The sequence below is a fragment of the Haliotis cracherodii genome, unplaced genomic scaffold (assembly GCF_022045235.1).
Source record: "Haliotis cracherodii isolate W230 unplaced genomic scaffold, xgHalCrac1.p SCAF_20, whole genome shotgun sequence".
Taxonomy (NCBI): domain Eukaryota; kingdom Metazoa; phylum Mollusca; class Gastropoda; order Lepetellida; family Haliotidae; genus Haliotis; species Haliotis cracherodii.
This window is the reverse complement of record NW_027266276.1, coordinates 8,750,355-8,758,286: the sequence shown is the minus strand read 5'-3', so window position 1 is coordinate 8,758,286 and position 7,932 is coordinate 8,750,355.

The following is a 7,932-nucleotide window of genomic DNA, read 5'->3' as shown; positions in this document are numbered from 1 at the left end:
TTTTGGTATGTATCATCCTGTATAAAACTTATTCCGCCACCAATACACACAGATCCGCCCATTTCCCACTGGGCGAAGAAAAGGGGATGCGTCACTAAATTGAACGTTATGCCAACGCTGGGGAAGCCATCGATGATGACATCGATACCAGATCATTTCGTTGAGGTATAACGTCAACATAGGGCCTGCTTTCTCGGATTCCTGTAGTTCACAAATCGTTACGGTCAGTCCATGCTGCTATGGGACATAAACCAGAAAGTTGCAGTGAGTGTCCTGTCGTGTTGAAGGACCCGGATGTAGGGATCTTGGCTGCTGTGGTGATGTAAGGCATCCCTGATATTGGACAATCACTCATTCACCAGCTTCATGTCTAAAAAGAGCGTTATTTCGCGTGTTCGTAGTCTTTGTATAACTAAATAAAAATGTCTACAGAGAGTATTTATATTCTCAATAGTGAAAGGCCACGGGCCTATGGTACATGTACATGAATATGTGCGGCTGTTTTACACCATACATATTTAACTTTTGACATGGCAGGAAAAACACTCTAAGAAGATACGTACAATATCTGATCGACTGATTTCATCGGAGAAACAATGATGACAATAAGTACGGTTTTAATAGTGTTATTAATCCTCTACAGAATTTTACATTACCTTGCATACATCATCTCTTATTTCTTGGGGGCGGTAGAGTAGCCTCGTGGTTAAAGCGTTCGCACGTCATGCCGATGACCCGGGTTCGATTCCCCACGTGGGTGCAATGTGTGGATAAAGCGACAAAACCCTTTCCACATCCAATAGAAATCTCTGCTTAAAGCAGAGTCGATTGTACAATTCCGACTATATCACGAGCCTGTGTTTATGAATCACTATCAAATAGTAATGATGCCATGTGTTCGCGAAAATGTGAGCGTATCCTGCTCTACCGGTGGCGCACATCAGAAACACATGCAAAGGAAGTCAATTGTTCACCAGAAAAAAATCATGGGAACACATGGTACAAGTCAAACAGGGAATTGCATCGGACATAATTTTTGTCATTGATGCGTCAAATTTAGATATGTCCTCCACATGTCTACCAGAAAACGTTTTGAAAGCTTAACCGAGGCCTTGAATGTTGTAACCTCGATCAAACAACTTCTGAGCAAGAGTCGTATGACGCTTTTTGAAATTTTGGTAGAAAGAGCATGCTCGATTGTATCTCAAAAGTTGCGAAATGTAAACACTAAAGGCTGGAGCTGCTGGAATATTGCTCGACGTGTTATACAGTCTTATGTAGAGTGTTTTGTCCCTCTGGGTCATTATGCATAGATCTAAATTTGAAACATATGAGGCGGTCTCACTGGTCTCCTTTATGTTTAGTTCAGATGGGTAAATCAGTGGAAGGGAATTGGTTATTTGATTGTTTTTAACGATATCAGATCATTGATGTATCTGAAGCTTGTTTAGATTGTTTTTGACTTGTTTTGGTGTCCCCCGCTGTGATATTGCTGGAATATTGCTAAAAGCGGCGTAAAACCATATTCACTCACTCTTATTTCTTCACATAATATTGTACCTCCCCAGTTCAATCATTAATCCATGTGAACTTTATCTAAATAGTGATAATGATGTTCTTAAGGTATTCAGAGTGAGTGAGTGAGTGAGTATGGTTTTACGCCGCTTTTAGCAATATTCCAGCAATATCACGGCGGGGGACACCAGAAATGGGCTTTACACATTGTACCCATGTCGGGAATCGAACCCGGGTATTTGGCGTGACAAGCGAACGCTTTAACCACTAGGCTACCCGACCGCCCCTAAGGTATTCAGATTTACATCCATTAAATAGTTTTCAGTGTACAACAATAGTTTGTATAAAGTCTAAGAATTACATTTGCTTGTTGGAAATTCTCTTTGTAAACTGAATGATTTGTGAAAACGACATGTCTCATAAATTTGCCCAAGACACCTGTGACAAATTCCATGACTTGAAAGTGAAAAATGTTTTGGTCATAAAAATGTAACATGTTGTTATATGATCTCAGTGATACTATTTAATGTGATGAAGTATGATTTGATGCCTGATAATTCCAACAAATTATTCACTGATAGATAGACAGGTTATGCAACACCGCACCGAAACCGCATTATCAATGATACATATTGGGAAAGGGAGGTCACTCTAATTTAACTATCTCCGTTGTTTTCGTATTTGAGAGAAATGGCGTCAGTCACGCTGTACGTTGTTGGTCCAGGTATTAAATGCCCAGCTTATCACTAAGGTAAAACGTATTCTTAATTAAATGTTTGAATGCATTATACATTTATGTTTCCATCCGTACATCCTCTTAGATTGTTTAGTGCTGATAACCATTTTCTAAAATGTGGGTCCACATTTTTCCCGTCATATATGGTGATCGAAACAAGTGGGCCCACATTTGTATATTGCCTAGCTTCGTTAGGTTGTTTAATTAGTTCTAATAAGCAATTCCTAAATGTGGGCAGACGTTCTTCCGTCATATTGATTGCAACAGGAGGGACCACATTTATTAATCGCGAAATTCTACTTAAATAAAAAAATCTTCAGTTCGTGCCTGACTAATATCAAACATAGCGGTATAAAAACGAACAGCTTGGTCCCTGCTAATACCGCTTCTGTCATATACGTTGTTCTAAAACACTTGGTTATGATATATGTATCAGAAGGTTTTTTTTGTTTTTTTAAAAACATCTATCGTCACTACTCAACAACGTATAGATATCTGATTTATTCAATCATCTATCTCATTGGAGAGTAGAAGTTATGCAAACATCAATCTCGCAGGTCCCACAAAGTCACACAAAGAACACACATCACTCTCTAGATCGGGTAGGTCGACGATAGCCTTGCATGAAGACTTATACGAACCAGACAACAACATTTTAAACGTGATTTTTAGTACTATTTAATAAAAAAGATGTCTAGCATTAGCATTGTATAAATATTTCTTAAAATATTTTTTTATGAAGTAAGTGTGTGGCTAATCATGTATTTAATTCCATAACATATGACATTTTTATATGACATAGAAATATCAATATTTTTGGTTGGGGTGCAGAGTGAGTGAGTGAGTTTGGTGTAACGCCGCTTTTAACAGTATTCCAGCTATATCCCGGTGTGTCAGCTTAATGTGGGAGGAAAGCCCGAAGTGATGCAGGTCTTAGACGTTTACCACTTCGGTGAAACCCACGAGCACGGGTATGGTGCTGACAAACCATGGAACATAATCGGGGCGAACCGGGATTCGAACCCACAATCACAGGTTTCTGCCGTGCCCAAGGGACGCAACTCTGCACAGCGAATCGCGGCGCCTTAGACGACTGGGCCACCCGTGCCCCCTTTGGGTGCAGAAGTAGTCTTTATCTCTTATAGAATATGTATACCCAGTTACATCACGATCACGCTGGAGAGTTAAGGTGGGAAATAAACGCTACTTATTTGAAACATTTTTCCGTTAACCTGATGAGCAATGCATATGCCAAGTTTCAGGAAAAGAAGTTATGACTCGGAAAGGAAACGCCGACGCCAAAGGGTACAAAGCTAAAAACAATTTGTCTTCCCTCCCTTTGACATCCCTAAACATGTTACTCAGCAGAGCTTACACAACGTTTTGGTACACGTTTAGAGGACGTTTCCAAATTTGACGAATCAGTGACAGAAATAATGTCCGATGCAATCCCATTTGGACTTGTAGCATATGTTCCCGTTTTTTATCGCGTGAACAATTCAGTTATCTTTGCATGCCAAATGCTCACCCGTTTCGCGAATAACACGTATCATTATTCGACATGATTCATAAACACATACTTATGGTGCAATGGATTTTAGCAGGAATTCCACGGCTATTTCTTTAACGTGTTTCTTTACTTAGAAGCAGCAGAATCTCTGTACACCACAGACGTAATGCAAAATTAACATATCGTTTTAAGTTTCAACAAAATCAGTCATTTTGATTTACAGTTTCTTCCCAGAGGCGTGAGAATGAGGGCTGAACAGATGGACGTAACAATCTTATATTTTCTAAGTGTATATTTATACTTTAGTTCAGTCATTCAATATTACGTTTTATCCCCGGTAATTCAAATGTTCTCTTATCCTAGTTTTAGACGCATTCTGACACACCTTCATTCTCAAGTGGGGTCACGGGTGGCCCAGTCGTCTAAGCGCCGCAAGTCTCTGTGCTGAGTTGCTTCCCTTGGACGCACCAGAAACCTGTGATCGTGGGTTCGAATCCCAGTTCGCCATGATTATGTTTCTAGCTTTGTTAGCACTATACCCGTGCTCGTGGATTCACCAAAGTGCTAAACGTCACTTCGGGCTTTCCTCCCACATTAACCTGACATGCCGGGACGTAACTGGAATACTGTTCAAAGCGGCGTTAAACCCAACTTATTCACTCATACTCAAACTTTTTCGAATCTGTCAACGTAATTCTAGTTTTATCAATATTTACTTTCAATCGCAAGAAACCGACAAAGAATGTTGTAAAACTGATTGTAGACAGCGCTCTGAACGATCTGGTGTACAAAGAGTAGTATCCTGAGCAAACTGATCCCTTTATGTCAGCATTATTGCGGATCATTATCTGGAATCACCATGCACAAAATAAAATAAATGTGGTGAGCATGGCTCCCCTTACAACAACCCCTGAAAATATCCAATAGCCATTTACATGGCCACGTGATTGAATACCTTCATGAAATACACTTATCCATGTACCGGGTTTTTTTAACATAAAGATCCAAAACTGTTTGGGTTTTTTTCAAAATCGCCTAGAACTTAAAATGTGTTGGTATATTCTATCAAATCATAAACTGTTTTCATTATTTAATGTCATATGCGCAATTGCCTTCATTATGATCTATCTAATCTTGCTGAAGAAGGCTCAAATGTTTCATGTGTTTTTTCAAGTGACAGGTTGGGATGTTATCAAGTTTATTGGTCAAGTTGCCGACGATTCTGACATTTGCACCAGAAGATAATGCAACAGCTTTCATGTTTATGGTTCATGATCATGTTAATGATTATAATGTAAATTCTATACAGGGATACTTGATTGAATACCTTCATAAAATACATTTATCCATGTAACCGGGTTTTTTTCAATAAAGGTACAAAAGTTTGTTTTCTTTCAAAATGGCCAAGAACTGGGTATGTGTGAGGATATTCTATCAAATCATAAATGATTTGACACGTTTGGAAAATATTTTTATTATTTAATGGCACATGGACTTTTTACGCATTTGCCTTCATTATGATATTATCTTGCTGAAGAAGGATCAAATGTTTCATGTGTTTTTCCAAATGACAGGTTGGGATGTTATCTGGTTTATTAGTCCAGTTGCCGAGGATAGCCCAGAAGGTAAAGCAACAACTTTCATATGTATAGTATGTAAATGTAAATAAGCACACAACTTTCAGTCAAACTATCAGCCACCAGATATCATCCAACACTTTGATGATGTCAATAATAAGTTCATGTTTCTAATGTTGGTATTTATGTTGTTTTAACATTGATCTTTGTGAAAGTATTATAAATGGGACGTACTAACCACATATTCTCGTAATTCAATTCAGATCTGTTCCTGAGGGATGACTTTTATTTCTGGCACTTCCAAAATAAGAACTAGTGTCATTGTGACTTAATAGATGTTTTGGACCCTTGAAGATCCGGGGTAGAATACGTCTTCGGCATCCCATGCTTGCCATAAAAGGCGACCATGCTTGTCGTAAGAGGCGACTAACGGGATCGGGTGGTCAGGCTCACTGACTTGGTTGATGCCGTCATCGTATCCCAATTCGATGCTCATGGATGGATGCTCATGCTGTCACTCACTGGATTTTGTCGTCTACAACAAACAAACAAACAAACAAAAAATATGCTTTGAAAAAAATAACCTTATTTGTGGACTCATAACATAAATGTGAATAAAAAGGGACAAAATTCATTCCATAATAACAAGAAATATTTGCTAAAAGCAAATTCGAATGCACAATTCCTACTATATCGGGGGCACGGGTGGCCCAGTCGTCTAAGGCGCCGCGATTCGCTGTGCAGAGTTGCGTTCCTTGGACACGCCAGAAACCTATGATTGTGGGTTCGAATCCCGGTTCGCCCAGATTATGTTTCTAGGTTTGTCAGCACCATACCCGTGCGCGTGGGTTTCACCGAAGTCGTAAACTGCATCACCTCGGGCTTTCCTCCCAAATGAAGCTGACATGCCATGATATAACTGGAATACTGTTAAAAGCGGCGTTAAACCCAACTCACTCACTAACTCACTCCAACTATATCATATGAGAGCACTGGGATATTGCGGCAGACAAAGTAACATAAATGTCAAGTATGTCTATGCATGACAGGTGTCACGGAGCTGTGTTCCTGGGACTAGGGTGTTAACAAATGTAAATGACGTTATGATAGACAGTGTGGTAAAAGTTCACAGTTTTATCATTAGCATCTAGATATAGTCAAAGAGAGACAATCTAAAGTTACTGCATCCCAATTGTTACAGGCAAAGACCAATAAATAAACAATGAACGAATATGCGAGTTACGTCAAATAAAGAAACACAATAAGGCAATCAGCAAGACCCATCGACAACTGATTAAACCGTCCGAGTAGTATAGACGATGGGGGTACTGGCTCAACCAACCTGGACCAGGCCCTGGCCCTGACAATGCAGACCGCCTCCGTGGTCTTGTGGTAGAGCGTCCGCCCGGAGAGCGGAAGGTCCGGGGTTCGATCCCCGACCGCGTCATACCAAAAGACGTTAAAAGATGGTACTTGTTGTTACCCTGTCTGGCGCTCGGCATTAAGGGGCTAAAACAAGGACTGGTCGGCTCGGAGTCAGTATACTGTGTCTGAGTGGGATATTCATGTTAAACTGTGGCATGGTATCTCAGTGAGCTGGCACTATAAATCGGCATCAGTCTGGACTAGTACAAGCAGCCACACAAACACACATACGTACATGCACGTCGCTATATAAGTGCAATAATCTTGGACATGACGTTAAACCCCATTTCACCTCACCTATTAATGTATTAATAAGATAATCAACCAGACACATGGACAGCAGATTAAAGCGTCTGCGACCAATAAACACCAAGGCGTTTATTAACTCCATTTACTAATGATGACCTAGACAGGCTAGATGGGGTGGAAATGGGCACAGTGGACCTATCCCTAAAATATGTCTCTTTGACACTAAAAGATAGACGAAATGGACTAAATAAGTATTCAGTCTTACTGACTAATATCTCTTGAACTAAAATGAACTACTTAACTTCCGTCCTATAGAAGTACTTGACCTAAAGGCTTTGACATTCAATGAGAAAAAGGTACTTGGTCTAAGCTAGATAGTCCTGAGAAAATTCGTTATTTTAAGATAACTTGATAAAGGTGAGAACAGAATTGAGCTTTCTGAAGGAGGGAAAACACGAATAGCAAACTAAGTTCTTAACCAATATTAGGGATTTAGTTATCAAAATAGAACATAGGCTACATAGTAATAGATATTCCTGCTGCTGCGTGATCATCAAAGTAACTAAAACACTTTCAACATGTGAAATATTTTTGGAGAAAACATATATCAATTCAACACATGATAAGAGCATACGATTAAAATGTTAGAGAATGAAATTTACTGACAACAAATTCTCTGGAGCGAGCCTAACGACAAAGTCAAAGAACTGAAGCCGAGCGCAGACCACTGGACAGTGAGGCGCTGGAGCTAGCGCAGTTCACTGTGCTGTGACATGCAGGATTTATATAACACAGTGACAACAGGTATGTTTCTAGTCATCTTAGCCACCATCATCAAAGTAGTGGGTTCATATACAATATGCGGATGATTTCAGCACAAAACGTTGGACCATTGAAGTTGGTTTACACTTGCACCAGGT